The sequence below is a fragment of the Trachemys scripta genome, chromosome 13 (genome assembly GCF_013100865.1).
Source record: "Trachemys scripta elegans isolate TJP31775 chromosome 13, CAS_Tse_1.0, whole genome shotgun sequence".
Taxonomy (NCBI): Eukaryota; Metazoa; Chordata; order Testudines; family Emydidae; genus Trachemys; species Trachemys scripta.
The window spans coordinates 38,848,516-38,864,390 of NC_048310.1; the positions used below are offsets into that span (position 1 = coordinate 38,848,516).

General features: G+C 47.2%; 1 pseudogene; it reads right to left on the bottom strand.

Moving 5' to 3' along the window:
* LOC117886762 overlaps positions 1–15,875 on the bottom strand; it is a 55,096-nt pseudogene that overhangs the window by 26,879 nt on the left and 12,342 nt on the right.

The following is a 15,875-nucleotide window of genomic DNA, read 5'->3' on the forward strand; positions in this document are numbered from 1 at the left end:
AACATACAGCTGGGAAACCGTGTTACAGACTCAGTCATGGGATCTGCCACCTAAACCTGCTTTTATTCCATGCCCTTTTGGAGAACATTTTCTAAAACAAAGTTCAGCTAAGTAAAAAAGCTGCTTCTCACCTGCGCTCGCACTCCCTCTGGGTCCCGGCAGGTGGCAAAGATCACTTCTGGTGGGTTCGGTTTCCCAATAAAATGCTTGATCAGCTCCAGGCCAATTCCCCGATTGGATCCAGTTACCAGGACACTACGGACATGAAATCCTGCCATGGTCTCTTCACAGCTGCCTCTAGTCTCTGTCTCTGTAAAGTCAATTTAACATCTGCTGTGTCATTTCCTCTGAACTGATTTTGCTGTGATGAATCCCCGCCTACTTTTTTGCTACTTTCCCTGGAGGCTTATGTTTGTTACAAAAGTTTATGTCATGTTTGATAAAATGACTCAGTTGATGCATCTCTGGAATAAACAGGAGCTAAGTTGGTGGAATGACAGTGAAACACAAGTCCTCTATCTGAACAGCTCCTGCAAGTCACTGTGACAGAGAATGCCTGATTTTTTTCTTACCACAAGCTCTTAAACTGCCCTGAAGCCTTTTCTTTCATTACTAACTTGTTCATGGGGCTACCTCTAGTTTCAGCTGTGTTAGTATTGTAAATTGGCATAATTTCCCTGAAGATGCAGATTTAGTCTTCTACATGTCTCAGCAGATCTCCAGTTGCTAGATCTAGAAAGGGTATGAGGGGAAACGGAGCAAAGTTAGTTAAAGAAAACATTGATCAGAGAACTGGAAAGGAGAGTCTGAAAAAAACTGCCCTAGGGTAGCGTTAGCTAGAGAAGGGATTAAGTCACAATAGCCAGGTCCATTCTAAGCATCCCAGAGTACAGGTCATGGCTTTGGTTTGGGTCCGTCAAACATTGTGGCTGAAATGTGTAAGGGTATGTCTGCACTACAAAATTAGGTTGAATTTATAGAAGTCGATTTTTTAGGAAGCAATTCTATACAGTCGATTGTGTGTGTCCCCACTAAGTGCATTAAGTTGGCGGAGTGTGTCCACAGTACCGTGGCTAGCGTCGACTTCCGGAGCGTTGCACTGTGGGTAGCTATCCCACAGTTCCTGCAGTCTCCGCCACCCATTGGAATTCTGGGTTGAGCTCACAATGGCTGATGGGGCAAAAACATTGTCGCAGGTGGTTTTGGGTACATGTCGTCAGTTGCCCCTCCCTCCATGAAAGCAATGGCAGACAATCGTTTTGTGCTTTTTTTCCATGGGGGCGCCATATTGCTTTCAGCAGACGGTGCAGTAGTACTGCTAACTGTCGTCATCGAACGACTGCTTCCACTGCCACTCTACTTTCCTGCTCTGGCCGCAGACGGTGCAATAGGTCGGAAAAACTGGCATTCCAACCACCGCTTCCGCTGCCACTCTGCTCTCCTGTCTCGATCGATAGCAAATTTCTCCATGTTGGCTGTCATGGGCTCCCGCTTCTGCTGCAACTCTGCTCTCCTGCTCTCATGAATTCACCTCGCAGGTCCTCTCGTCGTTCTCTATAAATATCTATTCTTGTGGCATCTCTCTATAAATATCCATTCCGTCATCCACCGCTTCTGCTGCAACTCTGCTCTCCTGCAGACACCATACCATGGCAAGCATGGAGCCCGCTCAGATCACCATGGCAGTTATCACCGTTGTAAACACCTCGCATGTTATCCTGCAGTATATGCAGAACCAGAACCTGCAAAGGCAAAACCAGGCGAGGAGGCGACGGCAGCGCGGTGACGAGAGTGATGAGGACACAGACTTCTCTTAAAGCATGGGCCCTGATAATGTGCACAACATGGTGGTAATGGGGCAGGTTCATGCCGTGGAACGCCGATTCTGGGCCCGGGAAACAAGCACAGACTGGTGAGACCGCATAGTGTTGCAGGTCTGGGATGAATCCCAGTGGCTGCGAAACTTTCGCATGCGTAAGGGCACTTTCATGGATCTTTGTGACTTGTTTTCCCTTGCCCTGAAGTGCAAGAATACCAAGATGAGAGCAGCCCTCACAGTTCCCAAGCGAGTGGCGATAGCCCTCTGGAAACTTGCAACGCCAGACAGCTACCGGTCAGTCGGGAATCAATTTGGAGTGGGCAAATCTACTTTGGGGGCTGCTGTGATCCAAGTAGCCAACGCAATCAAAGAGCTGCTGCTATCAAGGGTAGTGATTCTGGGAAATGTACAGGCCATAGTGGATGGCTTTGCTGCAATGGGATTCCCTAACTGCAGTGGGGTGATAGACGGAACCCATATCCTTATCTTGGGACCGGAGCACCAAGGCAGCTAGTACATAAACTGAAAGGGGTACTTTTCAATGGTGCTGCAAGCACTGGTGGATCACAAGGGACGTTTCACCAACATAAACATGGGATGGCCGGGAAAGGTACATGGCGCTCACGTCTTCAGGAACTCTGGTCTATCTGAATGGCTGCAGCAAGGGACTTACTTTCCAGAGTAGAAAATAACTGTTGGGGATGTTGAAATGCCTATAGTTATCCTTGGGGACCCAGCCTACACCTTAATGCCATGGCTCATGAAGTCATACACAGGCAGCCTGGACAGTAGTCAGGAGCTGTTCAACTATAGGCTGAGCAAGTGCAGAATGGTGGTAGAATGTGCATTTGGACGTGCTCGCTGGTGCAGTTTACTGACTCGGTTAGACCTCAGTGAAACCAATATTCCCATTGTTATTACTGCTTGCTGTGCGCTCCACAATATCTGTGAGAGTAAGGGGGAGATATTTATGGCAGGGTGGGAGGTTGAGGCAAATCGCCTGGCTGCTGATTACGCGCAGCCAGACACCAGGGCGGTTAGAAGAGCACAGCATGGAAGCTTTGAAAACCAGTTTTGTGACTGGCCAGACTACGGTGTGAAAGTTCTGTTTGTTTCTCCTTGATGAAGACCCACCCCCTTGGTTCATTCTACTTCCCTGTAAAACAACCGTCCTCCCCTCCCCCCTTCGATCACCGCTTGCAGAGGCAATAAAATCATTGTTGTTTCAAATTCATGCATTCTTTATTAATTCATCACACAAATAGGGGGATACTGCCAAGGTAGCTCGGGAGGGGTGGGGGAGTTGGGAAGAACCGGGTGGGGTGGGAGAGGAGGGGAGGATGGAAGGACAAGGCCACACTGCACTTCACAACTTATTGAATGCCAGCCTTCTGTGGCTCGGGCAGTCCTCTGAGGAGGAGTGGTTGGGTGCCTGGAGCCCCACTCCCCGCATTTTTGGGCGTCTGGGTGAGGAGGTTATGGAACTTGGGGAGGAGGGCAGTCGGTTACACAGGAGCTGAAGCGGCAGTCTGTACTCCTACTGCCTTTCCTGCAGCTCAACCATACACCAGAGCATATCAGTTTGATCCTCCAGTAGCCTCAGCATTGCCTCCTGCCTCCTCTCATCACGCTGCCACCCCCCTCCTCTTGCTCCAGCCATCTATCCTCTCGCGCGTCCCTCCTGTCCTCACGTTCATTTTGTGTTTTCCTGGACTCTGATATTGTCTGCCTCCACGGATTTTGCTGGGCTCTTTCAGGGCGGGAGGACTGCATGAACTCAGAGAACATTTCATCGTGAGTGCATTTTTTTCGCCTTCTTATCTGCGCTAGCCTCTGGGATGGAGATGATAGCGGGAGCGTTGAAACATTTGCAGCTGTGGTAGGAAAAAAAAGGGAGAGTAGTATTTAAAAAGACACATTTTAGAGTACAAGATCTTATTTTACCTCTTATATTGAGGGCCTGCCGGTTTGGTGTGAGAGATCACACACACAGGGCCGGGCAACAGAATTTGGCTTGCAGACAGCCATGGTAAGCCACAGTCTTTTGACTTCTTTAAGTCTTCAGGTCAAATTAATCATTAAACACGCTTGCTTTTAAATCATGTATTATATTTACAGAGGTACACTCACCAGAGGTCCCTTCTCCGCATTCAAGGTCCGCGAGCCCGCCTTGGGAGGGTATTATCTCCAGGGTGATAAACAGTTCCTGGCTGTCGGGGAGAATGGTTTCTCCGCTTGCTTGCTGTGCACTATCTTCAACCTCCTCCTCATCATCCTCATCCCCAAAATCCTCATCCCTGTTGCGTGAGACTCCCCCCTTGCAGGAGTGGGGTAGTGGTGGGGGCACCCCCTAGAATTGCATGCGGCTCATCATAGAATCGGCATGTCTGGGGGTCTGACCCGGAACGGCTGTTTGCCTCTTTGGTTCTTTGGTAGGCTTGCCTCAGCTCCTTAAGTTTCATGTGGCACTGCTGCAAGTCCCTGTTATAGCCTCTGTCTTTCATGCCCTGGGAGATTTTTTCAAATATTTTGGCATATCGTCTTTTGGAACGGAGTTCGGATAGCACGGATTCGTCTCCCCATACAGCAATCAGATCCAGTACCTTCCGTTCGGTCCATGTAGGAGCCCTTTTGCGATTCTGGGACTCCATGGTCACCTCTGCTGATGAGAACTAAACGGTCACCTGCGCTGATCAGCTTGCCATGCTGACCAAACAGGAAATGAAATTCAAAAGTTCCCGGGGCTTTTCCTGTCTACCTGGCCAGTGCATCTGAGTTGAAAGTGCTGTCCAGAGTGGTCACAATGGAACACTCTGGGATAGCTCCTGGAGGCCAATACCGTCAAATTGCGTCCACACTACCCCAAATTCGACCCGGCGATGTTGATTTCAGCGCTAATCCCCTCATCGGAGAGGAGTACAGAAATTGATTTTAAGCACCCTTTACGTCGACAAAAATGGTTTCGTCGTGTGGACGGGTGCAGGGTTAAATCGATCTAAGGCTGCTAAATTCAACCTAAACTCGTAGTGTAGACCAGAGCTAAGAGTCAGGAAGCTCAAAGAGACGGGATCTGATTCTGCTGTTACTTGTGCAGGTGTAAATTAGGAGCAACTCCATTAACTTTGGAGAAGGTTAAAGAGCTTGTGCCAGTGAGCAATTGCACATGTTTGATTTGCGTACAACACATGTGGCCTTTCCTGCTCAGTAGTAAGCACCGGTGTGCTTCTTGTGGGGAAGGGGCGGGGACTTTAGTGGGTTGCACAGTGAGTGTAGAAGAAAGTTGGCATCACTGGAACATTTGTTTGTTTTCTCTACAATCCATAGTCCTGCCTATCAGATCCTCTGCCAAGAACCCTCCCCCCACTGCTGGGTTTGTTTGGTTTGTTTCTGTAGATTTCTAGGGTGTGCCTGTCAGTGCATTTGGTAAGGCTTTGAGTCCAGTGACTCAGGGCTTCAGGGGTTAAGTAAATAAATCAGTTTAAACGTCCCTGAATGTTGGTGACTGAGTTTTCAGCTGCAGGAGAAAGTAGCTCATCAGCATAAGACAAAAGTTTGCATTTATGTAGCCCATTTATCTAAAGATCACAAAGTGCTTTAAAAGTGATAGGTAATTAATCCTCAGAATTCCCCTTGGAGATAGCAAAGGTCAAGTCTAAATGGGAAAGTGTTCCTAGTTTTACTGGTATAGTTATAGCACTATAGCCCCCTGGGTGGGTGCACTCATTCTGGAATAAGCTTGGCTTTTTCTGGGTTAGCTCAAACCCCTTCTCCAGCAACACAGGTTAAACTGAAAAAGCCACTCTCCTACTAGAATTAGAATGTCCACACTGTAACTATAACTGTATTGGTTTAAACTCAGGTTATTCTGGTATAACTCTCCTACATAGACAATCCTTAAATGTTATCACCATCTTACAGAGGGCAAAGTAAGGCAGGGAGAGGATGAGTAACCTTGCCCCAGGTCCCACAGAAAGTCTGTGGGAGAACCCAGGAGTCCTGACTCCCAGTGAGGTGCTCTAAGCACTTGAGGGCAGTAGCTTTATGGTACCCAAATGAAAATATCAAAGGTTTGCAGTTCCTGTTGGCTTTCAAGAAGTGCCAAACATGTCAGCTGCCAGTCCAAAGCTACTGTGAACTCTCTGATGTCTCCCCTCCCTACCAGTCCCATCCGGGAAAGGTCTTTGGAATGCCCTAACCCACAACCTCCAGCAAGTTCTCCACAACTAGTCACCTCCCCACTCCTCCCCCTCTTCAAACAGCTCAACCCCTGTTCCCCAATACTCTGCCAGCTGTGGCGGTAAGAATGCAGGGGTACCAGGTTCTGGGAGCAGGATAGCAGGGCTCAGCTGAACCTGAACAAAGCCTGCAGTTTGTGCATGGGTGAAATTTTGGGCTGGTCTGTAGGGTTTTCTCAGATGACTGGGTCATCTCTAAAGTTTGACTGGACCCGTCTATAGCATCAGCTGGGACTGGGAGCATGGTTTGTGTCTGACTAGAACAACAAGAGGGAGGGGATTTATTGCTGGTCACCCTCCTTGTGGAATGCTGAATCTAGGTCTGGGCCAGTGTTTCAGGGTTTGGCTCACGATGAATTTGTGAATGGAGCACTGTGGGTTGGGTTTGAACCAAACCCTGTGGACTAAGCTGGAGGTTTGATTTCACTGAACTCCAAGGGAAACCCTGTAAGACCCCGGGGTCTAGTCCCCAGGCCAGCAGAGCTGACAGCATCTCCAGGCTGCCACACCCTGCTTGTGCTCCATGACCCTACAATCTGCTGTGGACATAAACCATGGGAAGTCCCGCCTCAAGGCATCTGACAGGCAGCAGCCTCATGTTCCTGATTGGCTTCTCACCCTCTATAAACCCAAGAGGCATTCCAGGAAGTATCTAGGCAACACTATGGGTCTTTTGTAGCTGCAACGATTTCTACTCATTGCTTCTGAACTCCTGGCTTTGACCTTGGCCTTTGTCTCCTGCCCCAGACCCCAAAACCTTATTTGGACTGTGATCTTTGGTATCAACCCAGGTCTGGAACCTATGAACTCCTCCACCACTCCTAACCACAGGTTTGCCCCTCCTCTGACCCTGGGTCATGACTGTCCCTTGTTGGGATCCTGACATGCTCCAGGGGTGGGAGACCCTGGACTTTGCACTAGTTTAACTTCAAGTTCTTGGATTCAATGTGGGAATCACCAGATGAAATTCCACAGCCTGGGTTCTGCAGGAAGTCAGTCTAGAGGATTATAATGATCCTTTCTGGCCTTACCCTCTGAATCTAGGACTCATGGGAGTGCAGGAGGCAGCCATGGGAGGGGCATGGATGGAGTCTGTCCAGAATCGGCAGGATGCAGCCCTTTAAACAACTTTAGCCCATATCTACAAACTGTAGAAGAACTTGGTCAGAGCCAACACATCAATCCCAAAACGGAGCCCGAGAGGGTGTCAGGTATCTTGCTCAGCTCAGCTTGGAATCTGTTCTTTATAGGTGACATGAGAGTGGTTTGAATATTTGTGGATTCACAGATATTCAGGCCAGAAGGGACCTTTACATAATCCAGGCTGAACTCCTGTGTAGCCCAGGCCAGAGAATTTCATCCAGTTATTGCTCTGTTGAGCCAGTAACTTGTGTTTAACTAAAGCATATAATTGAAAAAGCCAGCCCGTCTTGATGTGAAGACATCAAGAGATGGAGAATCCACTACTTCCCTAGGTAGTTTGGTCCAGAGTTCAATCATCCTGACTGTTAAAAAATTGTGCCTTATTTATTGTTTGAAATGGTCTGGCCTTAATTTCAAGCCATTAGTTCTTCTTCTTTCCCCCCTAGATTAAAGAGCCAGTATTTTTTTCCCAATGAAGGATTAATACACCGGAATCAAATCACCTCTTGATCTTTCTGATAAGCTAAAGAGATTGAGCCCCTTTTGTCTCTCACTGTGAGGCATTTTCTCTAGCCCTCAAATCATTTTGTGTCTCCTGTCTGCAGCCACCATTTATTCAACATCCTTTTAAAAATGTGGACATGAGAACTGGCTGCAGTATTCCGGTATCAATCTCACAAATGGCATATACAGAGGTAAAATCACCTCTCTATTCCCCTATTCATACATCCAAGGATCATTTTATTCCTTTTTGCCACAGCATCTAGTGGTTGGTTCTCTGCAGAGAAGCACTGAGATATGGTTCAAATCAAACTTTATTAATGTTGTATGCAAGGGATGCTGTATCCATGTTGATGACTCGGGGAAATGCTCAGGCTGAGTCTGGCGTGTTGCTGCCTCCCTCACCAAGGAACTACTTTTCCTTCCGAATTCACAAAGGTCCCATCTTGTGTCTCTGAGAGCATGGACAGCACCTGCAGTATCCCGCTTACGTTCTGATCCACAGTCAGGGGGCCTGCAAAATTCAAACCATTTTAAAGGAGAAGATAAAACTGCTCCTGTCTCTAGAGGGAGTAAGAGTCATGGGATGGTAGCTGCTCATGCCAAGTTAGAGACAGTTATGCTGCTGCTGCTGTCTACACAGGACCATGCTTTCTCCCCCCAACTCAGCTCTTACAGATGGGCTTAGGAGCAGGGGAGGCATGGTTCCATTAAGGCTGCTGAAGTAACTTGCTCTGATGCCTCTGCTGCAGGAAAAGGGACTAAAATCACCATTGCAGTGTATTGGCTCTGCAGAATGAGCTGAGCACAAGCCAATCCAACTCCCATTTAAAACAATCTTGCCAGTGAATTGAATGGCAGTTGCCCGAAATGCACCCACTATAATGTGACCATTTAGCTGGCTAACATGGCTGCTTTTCCTGACGTGGCTTTTCTTATGTGTGACATGGCGAGGATCAGATTAAATACGTACCACGCCCCTACCTTCTGTGGTCATCTGCAAAATTTATCAATTATGAGTTTGTTTTCCTCTGCATGACTAATAAAAGAGTTAAATAGTGCAGGGCCAAAACCACATCCACGGGGGACCTCATTAGAAGCACACCCATTTGATGATGATTCCCCATTTACAGTTAGATTTTGAGACCTGTCAGTTATCCAGCTTTTAATCCATGCAATGTGTGCCACATTAATTTATCTCATTCTAGTTTTTTAATTAAAATCTTGTGCACTACCAAGACAAATGCCCTACAGAAGTCTAAGTATATTACATCAGCCCTATTACCTTTATCAACCTAACTTGTAATCTCATCAAAAAATCAAGTTTATTTCCATAAAAACATGTTGATTGGCATTAATTATATTATCCCCCTTTAATTCTTTATTGGATTACCTAGGAGTTACCTAGGGAGGTGGGTTACCTAGGGTTACCTAATAGGTTAGTTAGGGAGGTGGTGGAATCTTCATCCTTAGTGGTTTTTAAGGCCCGGCTTGACAAAGCCCTGGCTGGGATGATTTAGTTGGTGTTGGTCCTGCTTTGAGCAGGGGATTGGACTAGAACTAGATGACCTCCTGAGGTCTCTTCCAACCCTAATATTCAAAAATTCTATGATTCCAATGGAGTCTTGTATCAACCGCTTCATTACCTTGCCCAGGATTGATATCAGACTGACAGGCCTATAATTACATAGGCCATCCCATTTACCCTTTTCCATTATTGGCACAACATTAGTTTTCTTCAAGTCTTCTGGAACTGCCCTAGTGTTCCAAGACTTATTGAAAATCAACATTCATGGCCCAGGGAGCTCCTCAGCCAGCTCTTCTGAGTGCTCAAGACTGTACTGAAACAAGCAAACCAACATGAGCTGCTGATTGGCTGAATTCTACATCTGATGGCATGACCCTACCACCCAACCATGAGCTGGTTACTCACAACTCGAAATGTTAGAGCAAAATATCTAGTTTCCTCCCAGCCCACCCCTCTGTAATAACTTCCTAATAACACGAGTCTTACAACATGAAAAACAAAGAAGAAGGCTCAAGGCATGGGAATGCTTCAGAGAGTAATTTAACTTCACATATAAATAAAAAGATATTCTCTGTGTAGCGAAGACTCAGGAATAGCTCACTTGGGTTTCCCTAGCAAAATGTTGAACTTCTATTGAGGAAAGGAAAGAAGATCCCAAAGAGTTGAGAGAGCAGAGCAGCCATTCTCATCTCACCGTCTTGGAAATCAGCAATCTCCGGCCTAGGAGCTCTCACACTGCTCTTCTGCACAGTTCTGTCTCCAGAGTTAGGCTACGTCTACACTGAAAATGGAGGTATAACTGTAGTGCTGGGAGGCATATCTGTACTAGCTTTAATCATGCTAGTGTGGGTAATAATAGCAGTTCTAGTGTCGATGTGTCTTCACTACAGTTTTTCCCTGTGCTACCTAGATTAAAATTGATGTGAGCATATCTACACATGCTGCAACCACACCTCAATTTGCAGTAGAGACATACCTACCTTCTCATTTATTTTCATAGAAGCGGCAGGCTTGTGTTTCCAGGGACTGCCCTGGTTTTATGCTTAAGCTGACAGCATTTCTAGTTGGATTTTTGTGTGGCCTATAATCAGAATGCTTAAAACATCAAGCAAAGCAGTAGCAACCTTGTTAGTCTAGGCCAGGGGTTCTCAACCTTTTTCTTTCTGAGCCCCTTCCCCCCCCCTCAACATGTCCATGGCCCACATGTGCCACAGCAACTGTTTTCTGCATATAAAACCCAGGGCCAGCATTAGGGTGTAGTAAGCAGGGCAATTACCTGGGACCCCAAATCACAAGGGCCCCCATGAAGCTAAGTTGCTCAGGGTTCTGCTTTGGCCCCAGGTGGCGGGGCTCAGGGCCCTGGGCTTCAGCTTTGCGTGGTAGGGCTTAGGCTTTCTGCCCTGGGCCCCAGCTAATCTAACACTGGCCCTGAAACCTGCTCACTGCCCCCCAGGGGGCCCTAGACCCCTGGTTGAGAACCACTTGTCTGGGCTACTCATGATCTCTGTGAAACAGGTTTGTGGTCTCAGGCTAATTCCTATTAGACAAGAGGCTAAATGCTCAGCTGGTGCAAATCACTGTAGCTCAGCTGACTTCAGCAACGCTACATCAGTTTACACTAGCAGAGTATCTGGCCACAGATATTCACATCCCCAAAGCCCACAGTCTTAACCGGTATTTGGTTGGCAACCTCAGGAGAGAGGGCTAAGGTACCGTATCCCCAAAGGCAGACGGGAGCGAGGGCTAAGGTATCGTCTCACCTCCAGAGGTGGCACCAGCAGCTCCAGCATGGTGCATGTTTGCCATGGAGGGACGCGAGAGGGGGAGGTAGGGCCAGCACGGCAGTGCTTTGTGGCTGCTGCCAATGCTCTGCTCTTTTTTGTAGGCAGAACTTCAGTCCTCAAGACAGCCAGTGAGGCTCCCATCCCAACCCCTAACTCTAACAGGATCCAGGCCATTCACTTCATCGCTAGTTGCATCTGTTTTCACCCAGCCAGGGCAGAGGGCAGCAAACAGAATCCCATCTTCTTTGTAATCCAAGGACTGGCACCTGGTGAGCATGTTCAGAGCAGCCTGCGGGCAAGACACCATGAGCAGAGACAGCAGCATGTGAGGAAAGGGGATCTCCCCTAGTGGAAATGAACCCAGATCCCACAGCACTGACAGATGGGGCGGTGGGAAGGGGAACGCACAGTTCTGCTGAGGCAATGCCCAGCATCCTTGGCCCCCTAGAATTCCCAGCTGAGACCAGACTCCTTTCTGCTCACATTAGCATGGATGGTGAGCACTCACAGTCAGAAATTAGCAATGCAGCAGGCCTGTGGGGATCAGATGGGGCATGATTGTAGGACAGGGTGTGGTTTGCCGGCAGTTTGGGGGCTTTTGGTGCCTGAGCTGGTGGTGCTCAGACAGAGGATGTGGGTAAGGTATAGGAGCAGCGGAGCCATAGATCAGCATGGCAATGGGGACTAAGGGAGGCCTCTCTGCAACCAAGCTGATAACATACTAGTGGGGGATGCCCAAGCTGCAATATCAATTTAGAATAAAGATACAGAGGATGCTGACTAGCTTTTGCCCCTAAGGGCCAGCTTGACAGCTGAGCATACCCAGAGTGCAGGAGCCTCTACCCATGATCCCTATGATGAGGGCGGCACAGGAGCTGGCTATGCCAGTTCTCCATAACCACAGGATTCCCACTTGAAAAGATCTCCCAGCTTTCTGGCCCCTTTGCACCACCAATGCATCACAAAGGGGCTGTATCACAGGAGGAAATCTGCCCCCCCCCCCAGGCTTTCATTCAGTCTCTGCAAGGTGCAGTCCACAATGGCCCGTACCTTGCTGCAGCGGTAGGCAATCATTCATAAAAAGAACATTTCATGCACTTTCTCAAGTGACCCTAATGCACTGGAAATGTTAATGACAGCCGCCTTGCTGCAGCTCATCCCTTTCTGCTTGCTTCCCTGGGCAGTCTTCTTCAGCAAGAGCAGGAACGCCTGGGGAGAGCAAACAGTGACATGTTAGGGAAAACAGAACCGCGCTGGGGTGAGCAATCTCTAGTGAGCATTGTACATGAAAAGAAAACCCGAGCTCAGTGTAATACAAGTTACATGTGTTACTGATGTAGGCTGTAGTGGTGGGTAGCAGGGACAATCCAGCTCACCTTGTGAGTGGAAACGTGATCTAGCCATTTCAGCAAACCATTATCATCAGCCCTTTCCTAGCAAAACAGTTCCATTGAACTCTGGGTATAACATCAGGGACGCTTTGCACTTCTCTAGTACTTTTCATCTGAACATCTCAAAGTGCTTTCAAAGGTAGGGGAGGACTATTGGCCCCATATTACGGATGGGCTTTGCCCAGGGTCTCAGAATGAGCTGACAGCAGATTCGTGAATAGGAGCCATATCTCTTGACTCCCAGTATGTGACATTAATCACTGGACCATAGATTTTAAACTTAACATTCCTACTGTAACTTATTTGGAAATGCTCAGAACTTCTTTCAATAACAGTAAAGATCAGCATCATTTTATAGATGAGGAAACTGAGAGGTTATATGACTTGTGTAAGGTCAGCCTACAGGCCATTGGCACAGCCAGGAATAGAACCCAGCACTTCCGAGCCCTATTCTACTGCTTGAGCCACAACTGCCTTTCCTTGTAATGCTGCCTTACCTCACAGGGGTGTGTGAAGATGACTCTATTGGAGTGTGAGCTGCTCTGATGATACTATAGTGATGGGGCCAGATAAGTGCCATAGAATGGGAAAAGCCTAGTTGTGTTTTTGTGTATTTCTGCTAGATTTCTGGTATACAGAAAATCCCACAAAAATCAAAAACTCTTTCCAGTTTTATGTCTGTGTAACTCCAGGACCTTAGCACCCAATGCTAGGTGAATGCTTACCTTAGTCACTAACATGGGCCCAATCAAGTTTGTGTTATACACCGCTAGCACATCTTCAGGATTTGCAGAGTCCACCATATGGGCCTCGGTCATGCCTGCATTGTTGATTAGCAGATTCAGCCCAGAACTTTTCAAATGGTCCCCAACTTTCTTTGCAGCTGCCTTGACACTTGTTGGATCAGTAACTTCTAAAAACAAGATAATATGGTGCTTCCGTGAGATGGGATGGTCATGTGGTCAGCTGGGCCTCAGGTGAGCTGGGTTCTGTTCTTGACTCTGCCACAGCTTGTGTGATTGTATACAAGTCACTTATCCCCTGTGGGCCTCAGTTCCCATCTATGAAATGGAGGGGTTAATTCTTAACATAGGTCTTTCACCCTTAAAGTCCACGTGGTGCCCTCAGGGAGCTGTGACTGGTGTTCTGAACTCAAGTTGTAACAGAACCAACACTCAGCACTGGGTCTAGGAAGGGGGGAAAACATGGGTGCACATGGACTCTGCTTGCATGATGGTGGTACTCTCATGGGTCTCTGGGGCTGTGAGATGGATGGATGAAGGGTGGCAGTTTGCCACAATCTGCAGTATTCCCAACTTGCATAATTTTTTCACAAGTCAGGGGATTTCAGAGGGTGCTGGAGCTCATCTGTTGGTGATGCGAGAAGCTCCGTTGCCCTCTCGAAGCTCAGCCCTGCTGGAAACTCTCCCCTCTGCTTGCTATTCTGACAGGAGGGAAGGGAGGGAAAAGCAGAGACCCCAACAGCTCAGCACAACTTTCCTCCCTCCTCCCCCCGCTCCTGTGAGCAATGGCACCAGGATGGTGCATCATAAGAACATAAGAATGATCCTACTGGGTCAGACCAAAGGTCCTCTAGCCCAGTATCCTGTCTTCCAACAGTGGCCAGTGCCAGGTGCCCCAGAGGGAATGAACAAAACAGGTAATTATCAAGTGATCCATTCCCTGTTGCTCACTACCAGCTTCTGGCAAACAGAGACTGGGGACACCCATCCTGGCTAATAGCCATTGATGGACCAGGAATTTAGCTAGTTCTTTTTTGAACCCTGTTATGGTCTTGGCCTTCACAACATCCTTTGGCAAGGAGTTCCACAGGTTGACTATGCACTGTGTGAAGAAATACTTCCTTTTATTTGTTTTAAACCTGCTGCCTATTAATTTCATTTGGTGACCCCTAGTTCTTGTGTTATGAGAAGGAGTAAACAACATTTCCTTATCTATTTTGTCCACACCAGTCATGATTTTATAGACCTCAATCATATCTCCCCTTAGCCATCTCTTTTCCAAGCTGAAAAGTCCCAGTTTTATTAATCTCTCCTCATACCAAAGACATTCCATACCCCTAATCATTTTTGTTGTCCTTTTCTGAACCTTTTCCAATTCCAATGGGAATTTTGAGATGGGGCAACCACATCTGCACACAGTATTCAAGATGTGGGCATACCATGGATTTATATAGAGGCAACATGATATTTTCTGTCCTATTATCTATCTCAGTCTTAATTATTTCCAGCATTCTGTTCGCTTTTTTGACGGCCGCTGCACATTGAGTGGATGTTTCAGAGAACTATCAATGACTCCAAGATCTTTTTCTTGAGTGGTAACAGCTAATTTAGACCCCATCATTTTATATGTATAATTGGGATTATGCTTTCCAATGTGCATTACTTTGCATTTATCAACATTAAATTTCATCTGCCATTTTGTTGCCCAGTCACCCAGTTTTGAGAAATCCTTTTGTAGCTCTTCGCACTCTGCCTGGGTCTTAACTATCTTCAGTAATTTTGTATCATCTGCAAATTTTGCCACATCACTGTTTACCCTTTTTTCCAGATCATTTATGAATATGTTGAATAGGACTGGTCCCAGAACAGATCCCTGGGGGACACCACTATTTACCTCTCTCCTGAAAACTGAAAACTGACCATTTATACCTACCCTTTGTTTCCGATCTTTTAACCAGTTACCAATCCATGAGAGCACCTTCCCTCTTATCTCGTGGCAGCTTACTTTGCATAAGAGCCTTTGGTGAGGGACCTTGTCAAAGGCTTTCTGAAAATCTAAGTACACTATATCCACTGGGTCCCCTTGGTCCACATGCTTGTTGACCCTCTCAAGAATTCTAGTAGATTGTTGAGGCATGATTTCCCTTTACTAAAACCATGTTGATTCTTCCTCAACAAATTATGTTCATCTATATGTCTGACAATATTATTCTTTATTATAGTACTGAAGTGAGGCTTACAGGCCTGTAATTGCTGGGATCAACTCTGGAACCCTTTTTAAAAATTGGCATCACATTAGCTATCCTCCAGTCATCTGGTACAGAAGCTGATTTAAATTATAGGTTACAGACTACAGTTAGTAGTTCTGCAATTTCACATTTTAATTCCTTCAGAACTCTTGAGTGAATACCATCTGGTTCTGGTGACTTATTGCTGTTTAATTTATCAATTTATTCCAAATCCTCCTCTAATGATACCTCAATCTGGGACAGTTCCTCAGATCTGTCATGTAAAAAGAATGGCTTAGGTTTGAGAATCTCCCTCACATCCTCAGCCGTGAAGACCAATGCAAAGAATTCATTTAGTTTCTCTGCAATGGCCATATCATCCTTGACAGGGCCGGCTTTAGCAAGAGCGGGGCCCGATTCCTGGGGGCGGGGCTTGCTGCAAGCCCCGCCCCCAGGACCCGAGCCGCGCTGCGGGGGGGGGCCGAGCCGCGCTGCCGGGGGGG